This window comes from Panthera leo, chromosome D4 (genome assembly GCF_018350215.1).
Source record: "Panthera leo isolate Ple1 chromosome D4, P.leo_Ple1_pat1.1, whole genome shotgun sequence".
Classification (NCBI taxonomy): Eukaryota; Metazoa; Chordata; class Mammalia; order Carnivora; family Felidae; genus Panthera; species Panthera leo.
In genome coordinates this window covers 70,048,031-70,069,413 of record NC_056691.1, presented here as the reverse complement: position 1 = coordinate 70,069,413, position 21,383 = coordinate 70,048,031, and the positions used below count along the sequence as shown (strand labels likewise).

Genomic DNA, 21,383 nt, shown 5'->3' with positions numbered 1-21,383 from the left:
GGACCTAGTCCAGACTCCTCACTGTAGCACACAATCCTCTTCACACCTGGCCAAGCTTGAGTTTCTACCTCATTTCACACCACTTCTCTTGCCCTCTTCACCCCACACACCCTTACACACTCATCATAGATTTTAAGTTCATGCACTTGTTCACCTTCTTCCCAGAACATTCTCCCCCTTTTCTATCTAGCCAATTCCTCCTTGCCAATCAAAACTCAAGTATCATCTTATCCTTGAAGTCTTCTCTGAGCCGCCAAGCTGGATTAGTCTCCACTCCGTCAGTATCTTGTCCTCATTTCCCAGATAGATTTTACCTCGCCAACTTGGAACAGCCTATCTCTTCTATTAATCTGTGATCTCTACAAACATAAGATCAGCCATGCCTAATTTGCCTGTATATCTCAGTGCCTGACAGAGTATCTTCCTTTCACCAATAGTGGGGGGGAGGGGGCAGATGGAGGGTGTGGGGGTAGATAAAGTGAATTAACAATAGTCTCTTGCATAGAAAAAGATCTTCCAAGAGAGGATCTAGGGAAGACTGCTTCATCAAATTCACTAATTTTGGCCAGAGTCTCATCTGGTTCCACAAGTAGTGGAGGACCCATGCAGTCAGTACACCAGGTTCTGTGCCAGTTTCGCAAACAAGAGTAATCTCTTCCCTCTAGGACCTGTGATAGGAGGGGAGATCGTGTCTTAGGCTCATTCACGTTGCAAGGAAAAGACATACTCGGGTTTCTTAGGTGCTGATGTAAATGACTAGGTTAAAATATTTCTTACATGGAAAGGTTTCTTGTACAGAATTAAGGAAGTATGAGGGCCTCTATAGTAGCAGCCAGTTCCTCGGGAATAGCACTTCCAAAGCAGGGGTTTCAAGAAGATCTCATGGAGGATAGAATCAATGAGCTGTTGCTCCAATACTGCTATATAACAAACTACCTCTAACACCCAGCATCTTAAGACAACAACCTTTCCTTCAGTTTGGTTCTACTTCCCATTTTGCTCATTCTTCTGGGACCAGCAGTCTACCCGAGGCAGCCTTTTTATGGCAGAAGCAGAAGTACAAGAAGGACAAGCTTAACCACGCAAACATATTTCAAGCCTCTAATTGCATAACATCTGCTAACATCCCATTGGCTAAAGCAAGTCACATGGCCAAGCCCAAAGTCCAGCAGGGAGAAGTCCATCTACTTCTAATGTAAGGAACTTCAAGGTTACATGGCAAAGAGCATGGATGCAGAGAGGAGGGAAGAATTGAAGCCAATGCAATCTACACAATCTACCACAGTCCTTGTTTTTCAGATCAGAGGTCATCTTAAAGTGACCCCATTTTTTTGTCTCTTCACGTATAAGCTCCATAAAATCAAAAGACTTCACTCTATCCCCAGAACCTAGAACAGAGCAGGGCATTTAGCTGGTGTTATTCAATATTTGGTGAACGAATGAATGCCTCTTGGTGCCTCCTTCTTATGTTCTCACTTCCCAGGAGATGCCGTCCAATCAGATAGATTTGTTACCATCAAATATCATGCAGACTTTTTCAGTAGGTAGGCCCTGGAGAAACATTCAAGCAGAGGAAGAATTTGTTCAAATCTACACTTTATTGGGTCACCTGGGTGGCTCAGTCGGTTAAGCATCCAACTTCAGCTTAGGTCATGATCTCATGGTCGAGAGTTCAAATCCTGCATTGGGCTCTGTGCTGACAGCTCAGAGCCTGGGGCCTGCTTTGGATTCTGTGTCTCCCTTTCTCTCTGCCCCTTCCCTGCTCACACTCTGTATCTCTCTCTCTCTCTCTAAAAAATAAATAGAGAATTTTTTTAATTAAAAAAAAAATCTATATTTAGCAAGGTCAACTTGTTATCCATATTCCAACAAAAAAGTGAGAGGAAGCTGGGAGACCAATTGGGAGCTTATTTGCAAGAGCACTGGTGACAGATAAGGAGGTCCTAAAGCAGAAAACAGAGCTTGGGAAGGATGTGAGAAATACTGTGGGGCTGGAACAGAGAGAACAGGTCATTCTCTTAGATGGCAAGAGAGATGGGGGGCTTGGAGCTTGGCACCCAGGCAACTGGGCAGACAGTCAATGGACAAGGAACAGGTATGTGGGCTGCAGCTGATTCATTAGTTTGGGAGTCCTTGGGTTTGGAATGCTTCTGGGACATCCAGCTGGAGGTAGCTAGTAGGCACCAACAATTCAGAACTGGCCTTCACAAGAGATTTCTCATTAATACCTTGATTTCTCATTTGTATCAAATATTACATGTAGATATAATACCCACTTGGGCGAACTCTTCTAAACCTACTGGATACCCCCACCAGCTAAAGATCAGGCAAGCAGCTTGTCGCAAGTTGTTTGGTTTTCATAAGTCTCTTCATGGAGGGAAGAGGGACAACAGCAGGAAATCAGAGTCAGAGAGAAATAAGGGGCCACTGCCAGGTGGGAGCACTTTTCTCTTTCCCTAGAAGTTAAGGCCCCACCAAAGACAGCCCCTGACTTTCATGCTATCAACAAATATTTATCAGTCCCTTCTCTGTACCAGGCACTGTGCTCAGGGCCAGAAACACAGGGACGAATAAGGAAAAGTTCCTGCCTTCAAGGTGGAGGAAGAAGGTGAAGTGTAACCAAGTGATACAGGATCTTGACAAATGTTCAGTGGGGATTTCAGATAGAAGCTGGTCAATTCTGCCTAAAGGGTGGAAGATAGTAACAGACACCAAAGGTTCAGGAAAGGTCCCGGTGGATGGGGATGGACAATAATAAAGAACATTCCAGAGACAGTGCCCAGTTGGAGCGGGGTTTGTGACAAAGGTGAGCCAGCATGCAGCATTTGGAAGGGCTGGCACGCACGGGGCAGGAGGGTGTGGAGGAGAGGGGTCAGGAGAGACCAAGGTGATGCAGGGCTCAGATTACACACAGCTTTAAACACCGTGTGAAGGAATCAGAAATGTAGCCAGGGTTTCCTGTCCCTGAAACATTTTACATCGGGATCCCGTCCTTAGAAGAGCAAGGTAACTCATAATGAATGATTGTTTGTCTAAAAACAGATAAAAATACTTTAATCCTCTGCATGACATGTTTATGATCCAAGGCTTACAAATCATGTGCGTGTGTTCAGTTTCAAAGTGCTGTCGTGCACCTTTCCTCACTGTAGTCCTCACAGCACATGAGAGGCGGGTGTTACCAAAGTCTGACTGACAGATGAGGCATTTAAACTTAGAAAGAGTTCCTAAGAAATACCTCTCACAGTAATCATGAAAACCTTTTTTTTTTTTTTTTTTTTTTTTTTAAGCCTTAAAGATTAGTGTGAGACTGTCTAACAGAGGAGGGGTGTGTTCTCTGTTCTTGGGAATGAGAAAAGTATGTTTGATGGCCAAATGACTTTCAGAGAATTGTGTTTGCTAGGTCAGCGGTTGCAAATGCCCTTAAACTTGCAGACCAGGTGCATCAGATTCTCCCAGGAGTTTCTTGATAATATACATTATAAGTTTCCACTTTCAGTGATTTTCAGATTTGGTAGGTCAGGAGGGAGGGCTAGGAGCTAACATGATGAATAAGCAACCCAGGTGATTCTGACGCAGAGACAGTTGGAAAATTGATAAATTGGCTTCTTTCAGTTGCAAGAATAACTTGAGGCCCGAAAGGTGAAAATGTGTCCATAGGCCGCCTGCCTTGGCTTCACTCACATGGCTTAATAACAATGTAGTTTCCTGGACCCAACCCAGACACACCAAATCAGAGTCTCCAGAGGTGGGGGGGGCCCCTAGAATCTACATTTAAAAATTTTTTTTAACGTTTATTTATTTTTGAGACAGAGAGAGACAGAGCATGAACAGGGAGGGTCAGAGAGAGAGGGAGACACAGAATCTGAAACAGGCTCCAGGCTCTGAGCGCTCAGCACAGAGCCCGACGCGGGGCTCGAACTCACGGACTGTGAGATCGTGACCTGAGCCGAAGTCGGATGCTTAACCGACTGAGCCACCCAGGCGCCCCTAGAATCTACATTTTAAACAAGCCCTCAAGATCTGCTTGTTCATTTACTTACAAATATCTTTTAAGGTCTTGCTATGTGACAGACACCGTTCTATGGCGGGGGGGGGGGGGGGGGGGGGGCGGGTAATGGTAAACAAGACCCACAGTATCCCTCTTCTTAAAGATACTCACATTTTGGCTCAGCTCATTGAATGCTGGGGTTTGACAATAACGCCTGCCTTAAAATAACACAGGCTTGCTGAAAGACTATAAAGATAAATATAGAAGATGGTAATCTCAAAGAACCCCAGAACAGACACTCCACTGGATCCAGGCAAGCCAGGAAAAAAAGGAGCTTGGAATGGAAAGATGCAAGGTGGAGGCCTCAGTAACAGGACTCCCTGCTGTGGCTGTCCCAGTTACCCCTTGCTGGTCACAAACCACTTGCAAGGCAGTGGCTGAAAATGGCAATTTTTTTTTAATGTTTTATTTATTTTTGAGAGAGAGAGAGAGAGACAGAGTATGAGTGGGAGAGGGAAACACAGAATCTAAAGCAGGCTCTGAGCTGTCAGCACAGAGCCCCACGTGGGGCTCTAACTCACGAACTGCGAGATCATGACCTGAGCCGAAGTCAGACGCTTAACCGACTGAGCCACCCAAGTGCCCTGACAATTTTTTTTTTTTTTTAATATCATGATTCAGTGTGTTGGCTGAGTAGTTCTTTTACTGGTCTTCTCTGGGTTCAGCTGAGAAAAACCTGGCATGGCTATGCCTCTCTCCATGGAGTCCTTCATTGCGGGCTTCTTGACAGCATGGCAGTCTCAGGGTTCCAAGAGGGCCAGTCCTCATGTGCGAGTGCCTATTAAATATCCATTGTGTCATGTCCACTGATGTCCTGTTGGCCAAATTAAGTCACTTTGGCTGAGCCTCAGTGTGGGAGGGGACTACACAGGGGTGTGGACCCCAGGAAGTCACATCATTAGTGTAACATTCAACCACAGTTACTCTGACTGTCCCTTGATCTTGGGCTCTCTGTGTGTGTTTTCACACTTTTTCCACTGTGTTCTCCAGTTTAAATTCCTACATGAGGAAATCCAATTGATCTTGCTAAACACTTCCATGGCTCATGGGCTTCCCAACTAATGGGGATTCTAGGACTCAGAAGGACTGCCAGCAGGGCTGGTGTAAAGGAGATGAGGAGACCATGGGTATCGTAGTTACCATAGTTAAACCTCCCACAGAAGAGTCATGAGATTCCTGTGGTCAGTGCTACAGTCACTCTGATATAAAAATATCCTCCCATACAATTCTCCGGGAGCAAAAGTTTTGTGTTTGTTATTGGTTACACAGGTTTTTAAAAATATTTCCTTCTTATTTTTGAAGTGCTATACGTATGTTGTAGAGTATTAAAAAAATATGAAATCACCAGTTGCCATTAACTGGATGTGTCCCCCCAAAATGTATATGTTGAAACCTAATCCCCAATGGGATGGTATTTGGAGGTGGGGCCTTTGGGACGTGATTAGCTTATGAGTGTGGAGCCCTCATGAATGGGATCAGTGCCCTTATAAAAGAGACCCCAGAGAGTTCCCTCACCCCATTCCATGTGAGAACACAGTGAGAAGAGAGCTGTCTATAAACCTTGGAAGCACATCCTCACCTGACATTCAACCTACCAACGCCTTGATCTTGGAATTCCCAGCCTCCAGAACAGTAAGAAATAAATGTTTGTTGTTTATAGGCCACCCAGTCTATGGTATTTTGTTATAGCAGCCTGAATAAACTAAGACACCAATCATATCATTATCTAGAAATACTCTTCACATCCTACTGTACTTTCAGGATTTTTTATGTTCATAAATGTGTTTTTCTAATTTTTTAATGTTTTATTTATTTTTGAGAGAGAGAGAGAGAGAGACAGAGCATGAGTGGGGGAGGGGCAGAGAGAGAGGGAGTCCAGAATCCAAAGCAGGCTCCAGGCTCTAAGCTGTCACCACAGAGCCCGAAACAGGGCTCAAACTCACGAACTGTGAGATCATGACCTGAGCCAAAGTTGGATACTCAACTAACCAAGCCACCTAGGCACCGCATAAATGTGTTTTTCTTTACAAAGTGATGCTATGAATATAGTTTTTGTCCTTATCTAAACTATACCACTAGCATTTGCCCAGGTCATTACAAACTCTTTGTAAAATAATTTTAAGATTTATATGATAATCAGTGGGACATATGGTTATATATTCATTCCCTCTTTTCATATTTTCAGCAATTATCAACAGTGCTAAAATAATCCATTTCTGCTCATAAGTCTTTATCTGCATTTGGATTTTTCCTTTGAATCTATTGGGTCCATATTTTTTCCTTATACAGCACAGTTGTCAAGATTACTTCGGTGTTTCTTTTTTTAATGTTTATTTATTTTTGAGAGAGAGAGAGGGCCGAAAGTGCAGGGAGGGGCAGAGAGAAAGGGAGACAGGATCTGAGGAGAGCTGACAGCAGAGAGCCTGACACAGGGCTGGAACCCATGAGCCACGAGATGATGACCTGAGCCAAAGTCAGACACTCAACTGACTGAACCATCCCACCCAGGCACCCCTACTTCAGTTTTTCTTAATAAACAGCAAGAGAGCTCTCTTTCCTCATGAATGGGATGGATCCTTTCCTCCACTCTACATGCCAAGCCTGGCTTTGCAGAATGGGTGCGTTTCCTCTTGCTGGACCTTGTCTATCCTCATTTCCGTGCGGGTGCACAGGATAGCCAGGCTGCACTGGCTTTTGAATGATTTCACCAGAACCAGAGACAGAGCTGTACACGTTCCCACGGTCACCTCTGTATTCAAACCATGGAAAGTTGATTTTTTTTTTTTCATAACTGGCACAGGCTGTGTTTGGGTCAGGAACCCAACATTAACTACAAAGACTGACCTCAACCCAGGGAACTTGAGAAAAAACTAAATAGCACTGTTGGGAAATTGTTCTCTCATGTGAATTGGCATTTGAAATATGTATTAGTATTGTGTACATTTTTTAGGCCAATGATCCAAGTGTAATGGAAAATAATATGCTGGCCTTAGTAAGTCAAGGGACTTGGCCTGACTCAAACATATCAATAAGGCAATCTAATATCAAGTAATTTTCTCACTCATCACACTCTTATTAGGTGCCAGATTCTATCTAGGCTCCCAGCATAAAAAGAAATGATGTGAGTTCACACTTGGGGCAGCTGGCTTGCTCAATTGTATATAATGTGTTAAGCATAAATCTAGTGGAATCTAAATGCAGAAGGAGGGGCTTCTGAGTCTGCCTATGCAATCGAAGAAAGCTGGTTACTCTGATAGTATAAGATTGAGAGAGAAATGAAGACTCCCCTCAATGCATTGACCCTATAGTATACAAATAAAATATTGTCATGGGTACTGACAAAATTAGGGAAGCTTCCCATGGTTAAGACTATACACAATTCTAGACTGCAATGAAATTGAAACCACAGACACCAAGGTTTTAGCGGCCGTCTATTCCCTGGTAATTTCTGTGATGGATTTTATCCACCCTGTTGTTCCTGGTCCTACTGCCTAAAGATGAAGGTCACGGGCCCCAGAGCTGGTTTGGAATTAGCTCACTAAGCAATACAGGTAGACAACAAAGGGGTGTGTCCTAGACCTGTAGACCTTCTGCCAGCACAACGAGGTGACTCCCAGGTGTGGAGAGGCAGGGGCAATGTCCTAATTCCTTTAATTGTTTCACACAGAAATTGAAAGTACATAGTTATATCTAATCGTAGATTAATTATATCTTATTTAGGACACCACTGCCCATATTTCTCCCTTAACTTATATCCTATATCTCCTTATACTTCCTAGGTATCTGTAGCTCTTTTCTGTCTATTGGTCAATTAATTATTAAGCTTGCAAGCAGAATTCCAGAAAGAACTCAAGAAGGACTTTAGATACAACATAACTTCATGCTAACTGCAGAAAGGTGGGCAATTTTTCACAAGAAGCTCACAGCCTCTTGCATACCCTGCTCAGAAATAATTGGGGCGCCTGGGTGGCTCAGTCGGTTAAGTGTCCGACTTCAGCTCAGGTCATGATCTTGCTATTCATGTGTTTGAGCCCCATGTCGGGCTCTGTGCTGACAGCTCAGAGCCTGGAGCCTGCTTTGGATTCTGTGTCTCTCTCTTTCTCTGCCCATCCCTGGCTTGAGCTCTCTCTTTCCCTCAAAAACCCCACTTGGGATTTTTCAAGAGCCTTCCAAAAGGGGCATGTACATTAACAACTGAATGGGAGTCAGCATGAGATGAGAAGCATAAAAAACAGACCAAATACCCAGGGGTACAGGGATCAGACTGCTCATAACCAGTTGGGGTAATCTAGGAAGACACAGCTTATGAGATGGACCTTAAAGGATGGGGAGGATCTGAGTAGTCAGCGATGGTCAAATGATTTGTTTTAGGAGGTTGACATGGGTCGCCTTCATTCCTCAAGGGGAAGCAAGAAAGAGATTGGTGCTGGTGGTTAGGTTGGGGTGACCGAGACTGGGCAAGGTGGTGGCATCCAAGACCAAAATGAAAGAAGCCCAAGAAGACAAAGAAATGGACAGAGGGTAATGTTTTCTGATAGGATAGCTTGAGAACTTCACACTGGAACAGGGGGTTTGGGATGAAGGAGAGCAGTATCTGGGGAGAGGCCTCGGTGGCTACCGCGTGAAGTCAGGCATCTTGGCAGAAAATCATACGACTCTCATCTACCTGTACCCTGTATGTGAAGAGGGCATGCCGTAGGAACTCTGATGTCCCTGGCCAAACAGGGATTCCTTAAACTTCACATGTGACTCATGTTTATAGAGGCGTCACTGGATAGTCTGTTTGGACTCCAACGCAGTGACTGTGTGTACCGTGGAAAAAATGAGAGCAACATCCTAGCAGGACGCCAGGGCGCAGTTGAGGAAATCCTGTGGTATGTCATCCATGCAATACTAGAAGGTCACCAGAGCACTGGGCAGGCTGAACAGTGCCCCCTGTTCTTTTTTTTAGTATATGTGCTGCCGAAGCGAGCACTGTGCCCCCTGTTCTTAAAATGTCACCAGGGATTGGAGGCACAGTTTTCTTTTGGGCCCAGATCAGGTTTCCAGCGTCTTGGGATAGGATGGTCAGCCAAGCTAGAACAGATTTCAGACGATCATCTTTTCATAGTTGCGACTTCCAGTCAAGGCCTGGGTAGCTGAACTTTTCCATCTGACTTCCCCAGCCATTTTCTGACCAGCTATGTCAGGAAAGCATCATTCTTGACCTCGAGATCACTGAAGTGATTTTTCTTACTCCTTTATCCTCATCCAAAGCTCTTTTTCTATTTAATTCCTTAGCCACAGGCATTTCCAGCAGGAGTAACAACCCTTGACCTATGGCTTTTTCCTTCAATCAAGCTATACTGTGTTGTGCCCTGGTCATAGTTACGGCCTCGACTTGTCAAGTAACCTGGGCTTTGTACTTGGTTAGTAAAATTTAGGGGGAGCCAAAATGTAAAACAAAATAATTTTTTTAAATATTATGCATACGTCATTATTTTTTTTTTCCAGAGGAAAAAATTGGATTTTAAATAGGTTATATCCATCACCTGGTACATAATTCAGAAGGTAGAAAAGGGTTTATGGCAAAAGGTAAGCACGCATACCTCCCCTGCCCCCACTTGTCCAATTCCTCTTCAGGAGGTAATGACTTTCTCAGTTTCAGTTTTGTGTGTACTCTACACGCTCCAATGTGTTTATTTTAACGTCTACCCCTCTTGACAAACATCACCACCACTGTGACTACCACCACTAACACCTCCTCTCCAGTCACACTGTTAGCTTCCTCCTGGCCTCAGGAGAGCACAGTCAGGTGGATGGAGTCTGAGATCCAAGGTCAAGAGCAGAAAGTAGAAAGCCTGATAGCTCTCTACTAGGGGGTCCCCATTTGCCTACAGGGGATGCCCTGTCCCCTCCTCTTCTACCCCTTTAAATGTTTAAGAAGCTGACGCTCTGGTCCTTTGTCCTATCCATCCAAGCATCCACGATACTTACAAGGCCATGATTATCTCTTGGTAAAATTTTCCATCCTCTTAGTTTATCACTCACACGGGGTTCTTAGTGTACGTACTTCGGAGGCTGCAGGACAGAAGTTATAAAACTTCAGTGTACAGAAGATTCTTATAGTTAATTATAAAATGCAGGTTCTTGGGGGTCCACAAGCAGAATCAGAAGGTCTGAGCAGAGACCCGAAGTCTGCTTTTACATGAAGACTCCTTTTCTCAAGATGATCTTGATATATGGTTCCTGAATCAAAATTTTTTAAGTGCTGCTTTCAGTATTTTCCCTGACTCTTCTCTCTAGAATCTTCTCTTAGGGTAATCCTTGAGTGTTTCTGTTATCATTGCTGATTTTTCAAAGCCATGACCTCTGTATGACTAGTCTACACGGCCTGGGTATTTTTCTCTGTCTCCTATTGTTGTTGGACACATGAACCTTGAAGGTGTGGCTGAGAGACTTGACAAAACCCATTCTCCCTGGTTTGTAAGAAGACACTGCCCATTGCTTAAGTACCAGCAGCGACAGTTCAGGATACCAACTTTCATTGCCTGCATTTCTCATCATTTCTCCTTGTTTCTGAAGCCACCTCCTTCTGCTGAGTTTCCAGAGCAGGATCTCAAAGTCCCTAGACTTACTTTTCCATTTCTTGTGTAGCAGCAAATCCATGTGGTGGTCTGTGGGCCTATTATAGTCCTTCTGGTCCTCTGGCATATCTACGGTGTTTTCTAATTCAGGTCTGTGTATTCCTAAGGGTTCACTCAAGTGTTCTTGAAAGTCTGAGAACCATCTGAATAATTGTTTATGTTATCTTCGCACTTATGTGATAATATTAAAAATATATGCATACTCTGGATCATACGGCTGACTCCCTTACAACAGAGGCCTGCTACGTGATTTCAGTTCCCTTATTCAAATCTATGTTTACCATCATCTAGTAACCATCCACAGGGACAGCATTCAACATCTGATTGTGTTGAGAAGCACATTTGGCAACCATGACATTGGCTTGGCTTCTGTCTAGCTCACACAGAGAGGCTGAGTTCTTCCTGCAGCTCACAGGGGAGGGCCCTCAAGTGTTTGTCCCTGGTAACTCTTTGGCATCAGATCTGCAGCTTTGGCCCTTTCCTCACCAGCCTTCTGATTCTGGATATGCTTCCTTAAGGGCCTTTGTACTGGCTGTTCCCTCTACCCAGATTCTTCGCCCAGATATCTACATGAGTCACTCCCTCATCTTCTTCAGAGACTAAATTGCTTAAGTGTCTAAATTTCTCAATCCTATTTAAAATTGCAACTCCCCACCTCCCTCTCTAGCACCCTCCCTATCAGCCTTACCCCTGGTCTCTTAACATACAATATAATTCACTTGTTTATCATGCTTGCTGCTCATTGTCTGGCTTGCCCTGGTAGAAGGCATGCCCAGGAGAGCAGAGATTATTGTTTCTTTTGTTCATTTATGTCTCCCCAGCACTTAGAGCAGTGCCTGGCATACAGAACGTGCTTAATAAATATGTGATGAATGAATGAACGAATCCACAGTACTGCTCTTGTACCCATGCTAAGTTTGTTCATCCGTTTAACAGACAAAGCTTCTTTGGCAGTGGTAATTTGCAAGGAAAAGGCATTTTTCAATGGATAAAACTTTAGGCTAACAATTTGTGTTTCTCAAAGTGAGATCTGTGAAGTCCAGAAGTCCCAAGAACACAGGCTGAGGGGATGAGCTGGGTCCCAAGTCAGACTACCACATCTCTAAGGCTCCTAACTTGACCACTGATCACTTCTTCCTCTCCCTCCCTCTTGGGCCAGGAACAGACATTCTGTCATCATCTGCCACTGCTGGAGAGGGCAGGGTGGGCTTCGCCCTCTGTGAAAGAAACCTTTCACGTTTTTATTCAATTCCAGAGTAGCTGTTTCCCTCTATTTACATCATTTTGTTTGGCTTGTCAACTTTTCAAGTTTGTTTCATTTTTCCTGATAATGAAAGATAAAATAAGCTTTAGGAAACTATAAAGACATAACAAAGAAATAGATGCCCAAAGACGAGATTCTCCTAAGATACCTTCTGTATCTTGTTCCTCTGCCTGCAAAAGCAATGCTTAGACAGAGTCGCCCTTCATATTTGGGTTCAGTTCTTTCTAGTTTTTTTCTGTGTGTATGTATTAAGCTGAAATACAGAAAGTTGCCAACATTCAACCATTATTGACCTATGAAATGGCAGTTTTGTATGGTTTAACTTGGTAATTCTGTGTCTCCCTCTCCACACAGTGGAAACCATACTACGCATATAATTTTACATCGTATTCTTTTCATTTGTCATTATAACAGCACCGCTTGCCCATGTATTTGCTGATGCTTAGGTCCTTCATAAGCTTGCATTAACAGCACAAATAATTGATGAGCATTAGCATCTCAGCTGGGAGTCCTGCTCTGTAAATCATTGAAACAGTCCACGCGGTGCCCAGACTTCCTGAGTCTTGAAGTGAATGACAATCCTCAGTGATTCTTCCAGGAAACTCTTCCTATAAATGCCCCCAGCCAATTGCCTATGTGCACTGTTTGGCACCAGATTTTCTGTCCAAATGGCAGCTTCTGGGAATATGCTAATAATTGTGTCCAGTTGCAAATCTCATATTCCTCTTGTACCAATCTGGTCCATTACCAGTGATACATATTGGGTTTGTGGCATACCTTCCTGTCCAAGGAAATGACCTTTTTTGGCTTCTCGTGTTTCTTGTTTAGTGACTTCTGGGCCAGGGCATTACTAAAAGATTTTTTTTTTTTTTTTTTTTTTTGCTTATCAGCAGTAGGAGGTCTGCTCTTAGGGCCCTGGCCTTCGCTTGGCAAACATCATCAGCACTATCGGCTCTGTATCTTTTCATCACAGCAAAGTTCTAAGAGTCTGTGGACCATGTGGTTCCATTATGTTGTGACTCTGACTCCAAAATGATTACCCAGGAAGAATAATCTATGTGGGTCCTGTCTGGACTGGCCTTGTTGAGATTTGGGATAGCCCTACTCCCAATGAGGCCTCTATTCGCTCTTGATTTGGCTAGGTTCAACCACATAGACTAAGATGATTATGTCTCCATCCAAAAGCTTCCTTTCTATACAGTTTGGGACCTTATAAGATCAACTGTCACTGCTGATAATAACATCATGTCACTCCAGGTGCAACGGCTGAAAAGGATGGACTTTAACAATTTGATCCAACAATAAAATGGTAGGGTGCCTGAGTAGCTCAGTTAGTCAAGTGTCAGACTCTTGATTTTGGCTCAGGTCATGATCTCATAGTTCTGTGAGTTCAAGCTCTGTGTTGGGCTCTGTGGTAACAGCATGAAGCCTGCTTGGGACTCTCTATCTCCCTCTTTCTCTGCCCCTCCTCCACTCACATGTACTTGCATGGACTCTCTCTTTTTTTTTTTTTTTTAATTTTGTTCAATGTTTATTTATTTTTGAGAGAGAGACAGAGAGACAGAGAGACAGAGTGCAAGCGGGGGAGGGACAGAGAGAGAGGGAGACACAGAATCCAAAGCAAGCTCCAGGCTCTGTGCTGACAGCTCAGAGCCCGGCGCAGGGCTCTAACTCATGAACCGCGAGATCATGACCTGAGCCGAAGTCAGACGCTCAACCGACTGAGCCACCCAGGTGCCCCCTCTCTTTCAAAAACAAACATTTTAAAAAATAAAATAGTAACAGGAGACCCAGAACATTTAAAGGCAATCTGTAGCCTACAAACACATCAAAGGGTAGAGAAAATAAGGCAAAAAAAGGCACAAAATGAAATGATATATAGCTTCTTTTACGACCAATACATGGTAAGCTACTACACAGAGAGGCAGTATTATAAAACCTAACACCCTGGCTTTGAGGTCAGACCAACCGTGTTCAGTCCTGACCCTGTCTCTTACTAGTTGTAAATGGCTCCTAGGTTGTTTCCTCTTCTGTAAAACTGAGCTAGATACACCCATTCTGCAAAGTTACTGTAAGGATTAAAGACAGAGTATATTTAAAATATCAAGCACACTTGATAACAGTTGTTGTTGTTATTATTATTATTAGACTTACACAAAACTTTGCGAATTTTTAATTTGGTCCTCTAATGTTTAGTATTGCAAACACAACACTGTGACAATAATAGATAAATTTACAAAGAGATACCAACCCACAACCCCCCAAATTAAACCATTGACATTTTTCCATATTTCCTTCTAGTCTGGGTGACTGTGTAGACATATTCTTTATGCAATATATTTGTGTTTTCAGCTTTTTTTCCACTTAACATTGTACTGTACTATGGTTTCCCCAGTTGCAATTTGGTCTAGCTTAGTATAAACTAGTTATTATTTCAAAAAACACACCATAACCTAATTGGTCATTCCACTATTTGTGGACATTCATTTCCCTCCAGTTTGGGGAATATTCTTTTGTTCCTATTTCTGTTATGGTGATTGAAAGGCATGATTTTGAAAAGATTTAGGTCTTTTTTCCTTAGGTGAATAGATGAATTTTAGCTCGAATTTAAGAACACTGTTTAAACTAGTGACCGTTGAATGTGGGGAAAGAAAAGGTAGTTTCAGCCTCGTTTCTCATAAAAGGCAAATTGAGACAACTCCAAGAATCCACATGCCCCTTAACCTCCGTTTCCTTATGTTAGCACTTGGCAAACTGGTATGCAGATGGCAGATAGCGGAGGCGGGCCCTCACGAAATGGATCTTTAAAGTGGATTAAACGTGTTCACGTTTTTTATTTCATTCAATCCCCAAATTCTGCCCAGATCAGACTGACGGATATTTGTGTTACTGGAAGCACAGAGAGAGTAAGATTCTTGCCCCAGATCACACAGCGGAGAGGCCTGAAAACGCCTTTGGCCGATTCTAAATTCCCAGCTTTCCCTTTGAGCTTTGAAGACAAATTATAATATATATATATATACATATATATATATACACATATATATATATGTATATATATATATGTATATATATATATATGTATATATATATATATATATATACACATATATATATATATATATATATGCCCCAGACCCTCAATAAAGCTTCGAGAACAAAGTAGGGCTGAGCGTCAGGCAGGACTCTGCTGGCGCATTGCGGACCCCACCGGGAGACTCCTCTGGGGCACTGGCGCTCAGCCCAGTTCGGAGCATGCCCAGTGAGCTACCCAAGCGCCTCAGTGGGGCTGGGCTGGCGCCGCGGTTCCAGGTTTTGCTAGCGACCAAAGGGCGGGGCGGGGCGCGGGGCGGGTCCGGTTCCTGATGCTCCTTGACTCCGTCGGAATTCCCCCCCCGACGCGACGCTCAGGCGGCGCCCGCTGCAGTGGCGCTACCCAGGGCCATGCAACTCGGGGACAAGGACCAAAATGAGGTACCAGGCGCTGCCGGCGGCCACTGACTAGCCCTGGGCCGGCCTTAGTCTGGTCCGGACGGTTCCAGACATCAGTCCATCCCTCCATTCACATATTCATTCAACAAGTCGTTTCTGAGCACTTACCGTGAGCCACGTGCTGCTGTACAGGAGCTGGGACACGGCAGAGAAGACAGGGCTATACAGCTCCAGAGCTGAAATTCCCTAGGTGAATACACAATAAGTAAGCAAATGAGAGGAAAAGTCAGTTGCGGACCTCATCTTGTACTACTGTCTTCCTTGTGCTGCTCTTTAGTGTCTTTGCACTGGCTGTTCCCACTGCGGGGCTGGCGGTCACCTTCTCAATGTCACCTCTCACGGGCTGATCAGACCACCTCATTGAAAACTGCACTCCCTATACCTTCCTTTCCTTACCCTGTTCTCGTTCCCTTATAGGACTTATAACATTCTAATATACCACATGGCTTATTTACATGTTTATTGTCTGTTGCCTGCCTCTCTTTCCCCAAACTCCGCCAGGGGACAGGATTTTTGCCCATTTGTTCAACACCATGCATGAAGAACCTAAGTAGGTGATCAATAATTATTTGTTGAATTAATTAATGGATAGTGATAAACGTGAAAGAAATAAAATGAGGACATGGAGGGTGTCCAGGAACAAGGTGTTAATTTAGTAAGGTGATCAGGCAAGGCCTCTCAGAGAGGGAGAACATAGATACAATGAGAAGGTGCCAGCCACGTGAAAAACTGGGTAAGGAAGTCCCACACACACAGAGGGGAGGTGGGACGGCATGTGCAAATGTCTGGAGGCTGCCCAAGTTCTGAGAGTTTGGTGGACAGAAAGGTGCTCATGAGACTGCAGGTAGGCCCGTGTCAGATAAGGTGGAAGAGGAAAGCAAGAGCACAGATTTGGGGGTGGGGCGGGGTATATGGAAAGAACAATAAATTTTGGTAATAAAGTTTAAGCCGGGAAGCTTACTAGTGGAACGAGATGAACACTGGACTTGAAGTCAGCAGGACCTCAGCTGGGCAGGACTCTTCCTCATTTCAAAGATTTGTTGAACGCCGTGTTTGACATTCCTAGGCAGAAAATCACTGAGGGCTCGGCACACAGTAGGTACCCAATAAATGGTTAGGGAACGAATGCCTGCGTGCATGCGCGAGGGGGCTGAGGGCCGCCCAGAGCCCCGCAGGAGAGCCCCGGTGGCCCTGGGCGGCGCGTCCGAGCGCGCCAGCCCGGGGCGGAGCAGGGGCGCCCCGCAGGGCGGCCCGGGCGCCCGCCCCCCGCCCGGCGCGCGGGCCCGTCGCGGCCAGCCCGGCCGGCGGGAGCCGCCCGCGGGCGGCACTGGGCATGCTCAGACGGCGGCCAGGTCGCGCCGCGAGCGAGCTTCCGCGCCGCCCGCAAGCGCGACCTACCTGGGCGCCCCGCGCCCCCGGATGCTGCAGGTACGGGCGGACACGACCCCAGCGGGCCGGGGCAGGGCGTGGGGCTCCCGGGGACTGGGGGCTGGCTCGGCGCCGCCCCGCCCCCACCCGTCCCCGAGCGCGCGGCGAGCGCGCGGGCGGGCTGGTGGACGCTGCGGCCCCGGGGTCCCCGCGCTACGTCGGGGCAGGGAGGGGGCGCCCGGGCCGCGCTCACCTGGCGGCGCCGCGGCGGGAAGGAGCGAGCGGGGCGGGGTGGGGCTCGGTCCCGGGCGGGCGGCCGGGACGCGGCGGCTGCGGCAGCGGGGCGTGGGCGTGCGCTCCGACCTGGGCAGGGGTGGACGCGGCTGGCGACCTCGGAGGGCCCAGCGCCGCGGCGACCCCAGTCCCGGCGCCCGGGGGGCGCACAGCCCGCTCGTGGGGCCAGCCAAGCGCGGCGGCCAGACCTTCTCGGCTCTCAGGGCGAATCCGCCTCTCGGCTTTCAAAATGGCATTTCCTGGGCCTGGCACGAACTCCAGCGCCAATAAATCCTCCCCGTTCGCGGGCGATATGGAATCATTTATCAGGTACCTGCGGTGAGACAGCTGCAGTGGGGGAGTGTATGTGAGAACGCCCAGCCCCCCGGAAATTCCCATTTTCAGCAACCTAAACTTATTGAGAAGTTGCGGTTGCCTTAAAAATTCATGGGAAGTTGAGACAACTTGACACCTGGGTTTTCCGAGCTGGTGGAAAGAGCTTGTGACTTGGAAACTGGAGACCTCCGTTCATGTGGGGCTCACCCTGGCCAGCTGGTGACCTTGGGCAAGTTGTTTAACCTCTCTGATCCTCAATTTCCTCCCCTGCAAACAGCTGGTTGTTGGGTGGATTAAGTGGGATAAATTATGTGGAGGTGTTTGGCACCGTGCCCGGCACAAAGCAAGGGAGCAGTTGGCGTGATGTGAATTTAATTCGTTTAGAGACCCTCGTGGCTCCCATTTCACCAGGAAATTAGAATTATGAGAGCATCTTCAGGGCCTAGTGGCAGAGTGACAGACCCCTGTCTTTGTGCCCTGGAGAACTGCAGAAGTCAAGGGCTTTGGAGAAATAATTTAGCTGCATTGTAATCGGAGAGCATCGTGTTTAAAAGCAGTTTTATACATTCAGAAACTCCAGAAGTTGGCAGTTGAGCTTTACTTACAAAAGAGCTGTGTTGCAAGATGGGTCTTCAAATGTTTAAAGGGATGATAGACACGAAGAAGTACAGGCTGCTTAGAAGGATTTCTGTTCTGAAAAGCTCCATACCCAGCTTTCCCGATTATTTATTTAGCTCAAGGTTTCTTAACGTCACCACTGTTAACATTTGAGGTTGGATAATTTTTTTGTGGTGGGGCCTGCCCAGTGCATTGCAGCATGTGTAGTAGCATCCTTGGCCTTACCCAGTAGCTTCCAGTAGCAATCCTTCTCCCTCAATTGTGCCAACCAGAAATGGCTCCAGCCATGACCAAGTGTCCCCTGGGGACCATAATATCTCCTCTCCCCCTTTGGAACCACCCTGCACTCTATCATTAGCCTCCTTGAGTTGTTCAAGAATTTCATCTTAACCTTTGTATAGTCTCCTAGAACTGTACAGAGTGTATCCACACGCATGGACTCAATTTTTACAACTCTGTCATGAGGCTAGTGTTGGTCCCATTTTGCAAATAAGGAAATTGAGCAGCCGATGATGACACAGTATGTGGCCTGGGTGGCATATCAGGTCTTCTGCTTCCGAAGGCAGATCTTTTTCTTCTGCACCAGGCTGTCCTTTATTGTACGGAGACTTTCAAATAGATGACTTTATTGATGATTAAATCAACACGTAGATTGGAAGCTGGAAACCTTTCTGAGATTGACTAGTTGAAAATTAACAATGGTAAGCTATTATCTGACAGAGAGTAGGTCGTTCTAGTTAAATATTCTGGTTCATAGTGAGTTCCCATAAATCCCACGTACAGTTAATGGAATACCAATTTGCAGAGAATTGGCTTAGAATAAAACGTGCCTAATACCCTATTGATCCCAAGTTGTCTCTGGTGATTTGCCATCTCCTAAATCAGACTCTTATATGTAAATTAGACATTAGCAAAGGAATGTGAAAAGGTCAAGTTACCAAAGGCATTTCCGAGTGGAGTGGCATTCCGTTCAGCAAGCATTTATTAAGCCACTTCTGTATATCTGATGCAGTGCTGGGTGGGGATGCTAAGCAAGCCTGTTGACCCCAGCAAACCCAGGATGCCTGGGGGAACTTCCCTTCGGGGAGAAAGCAGGTCTTCAGGGACAATTGGGAAAGGACCAAGAACCTAAGTTAACACAGAGTCAAATTTGGATACATCACTGCTTGGTCACTCCTGTTTCAGAGCCCACCTTTCACATTTTTCATAGAGAAGAATTCTGGTAGCTTTTAAACCTCATTCAAGTGTCAGGAACCTGGTCAGAGACAAATCCTACCCCCGAAAGAAGTTGAGGTTCCCAGCTGGTAATTGGTGTTGGGATTGGGACCAACCCCTTGATTATTGACTGTGAACTGGGAGGTTTCACGTACATTGTTTAATTTTAGTGTTGTTCAGTTCCACGCTTGGCAGTTGAGGAAACTGAGCTAGCAAAGGTAGTCTGGGGCCAGGAGCAAGAGGGACAAAGGGTGACCTTCTGAACCACGGGTCCAGGCACATCAGGTATTCCATTTTCCAGAATGCACATACCCCACCCCCCATCCCCCAGGGCTCAGCTTTGGGTTTTGGAAGGAACTATAAGACTTGGCCCCCTCCCTCCCCTCAGGGTTTGTGGTAGGTGGGGAGGGGATCTCCGACTTTGACCCTAACCCCAGAGCTCTACTTCCTACCACCAGATGGTAGTGGTTCCTGGAAAGCAGGGCCAATCTCTCTTCTTTTCCCAGGTGTGTTGCAGGGGCTGGAATGCCTAAGGCACTCTGCACTTGCCCTGGCCTTGACAGACTGGAGGCAGGGCAGCCTGCTGGTGTTGCTTCCCAAGCTTGGGCTCCTCTTACTAGTTCTATTACAGACAGGCCAGGACCCGGTCAGTGTCTATACTACGCTGGTATCACAGGTGTCTCCTTTCATCCGCCTGAAGAGGGGATGAAAGCAAATGTTTTGGTAGGTCCCTGGCTAAAATCTGATCTGGTCATGGGTTCCAAGGCCCACAGATCTTGGGTCTACGTAGCTTCTGGTTGTGTGTGCACCTGAAACCACTCTCTGCCTGCAGGTGAAGACCAGCTGAGAGCACAGATTTCACAGAAAATTTAGACACTTACTGAGCTGTGTGTCAGGCCCTAGGGTTACAGAGATGAAAGCTGAACCCTTATCTTGGAAGGATGTATGGTGGATTTGGGAAGACGATGTGTGTGTGTGTGTGTGTGTGTGTGTGTGTGTGTGTGCGTGCGCGCGCGCGCACGCACCTGTGCACACATACTCTGTATCTTACCCATATGTTTCACAATTGCTTTAAAAGATGATAAAGCCAGATGCAAGGGAGACCAGTGGAAGCAGCCATTCATTCTGATGGGCATCAAGGAACACCATAAGGAGTAGTTGGCATTTGAATTCAGCCTTGAGGGTAGAAAAAGATGGTATTTGGGGGGCAGACAGAACAGCAGATGCAAAGGCTCAGAGGCACAAAGAGACCTTGTGTATTTCAGGAGTGGTGACTCTTCCCCAGGTCCAGCCTCCTGACCTTGGCTAATACAGGACCTACCTCCTGTAGTCAGGGTGCTCCCCATGTCTGTGAGGAGGCCCAGCCTCACTCAACGCAGGGGTAAGTGTCCCCTCTTGTTCTCCCCACATAGCAGTGATGCTTGTGGGTTGTCTTGGAGGCATGAGCGCCTTCTGTCAGGTATGCCTTTGCATTTAGTTATTAAACACTGTTATGGCACTTACCAGATGCCAGGCACTGTTCTGAGTGGTTTCTAAATATTCATTTAAACCTTGGAGCAACCCTCTGGCTGTGCTTCGTACCCACCTGGGTACCAGCATCTTGGTAGGGAGGTGGGGGGAGAGCTCGTCTCACCAGTCTGTGGCCCTCTGTGGGTGATGCCCTCATCATGGTTCGGCTTCTTCTGGCTGTAGTTCACCCCAATGTGCCGGGAAACAACCGAGTCTGGGTCGTGATGGAGTACTGGCTGCCATGACCCCGTTTCCATCAGAGGGCCAGCAGGGCTCCGCTGACTACATTTTCTGAACCAAAGGCTAGGATCTGTAGTCTGAAAAAGAATGTGCTGCTTCTTTGTGTAAGCGGAGGCCTAGGAGGTGTTGTTTGGATACTGAGAGAGTGGAATTTTTGAGACATTTGTTGCTTTATGTGGAAAGTTAGGACAGAGGATTTGAAATTGGGATAGTCCTGGAAAATTCAGGTCCCATGATTTATTGTCAGGATACAGAAGCTTTTAGTAAATGTTTAAGCAATGTGTAGTTTGGAGTGGATTTTCTGTACTGAGCCTCTTGGTGCCTCAAAAGGGAATAAATAGTAACTCCTAGCCCCAGAATCGTGTTAATTCCTACCAGCCCCTTACTGGTAGGG

The 21,383-nt window shown here is 46.1% G+C and overlaps 1 protein-coding gene and 1 long non-coding RNA gene across 2 annotated transcripts in view; one reads left to right on the top strand and one right to left on the bottom strand.

The window, feature by feature from the left end:
- Nucleotides 1-747: 747 nt before the first annotated feature.
- LOC122205160 lies at nucleotides 748-16,615 on the bottom strand. Its single transcript, XR_006195927.1, has 4 exons — nucleotides 16,392-16,615; nucleotides 15,539-15,616; nucleotides 10,025-10,108; nucleotides 748-1,551 (listed from the first exon to the last, which is right to left on the bottom strand). It is a non-coding gene; the product is annotated as an uncharacterized LOC122205160 (long non-coding RNA).
- A 177-nt stretch (nucleotides 16,616-16,792) lies between these two features.
- The window catches only part of PTPN3 (protein tyrosine phosphatase non-receptor type 3), a 109,666-nt gene continuing 105,075 nt past the window's right edge, over nucleotides 16,793-21,383 (top strand). Inside the window, exon 1 of the mRNA XM_042912660.1 lies at nucleotides 16,793-16,858. The gene's annotated coding sequence lies outside the window, so the exon portion shown is untranslated. The remainder of the gene's footprint in view (nucleotides 16,859-21,383) is intronic.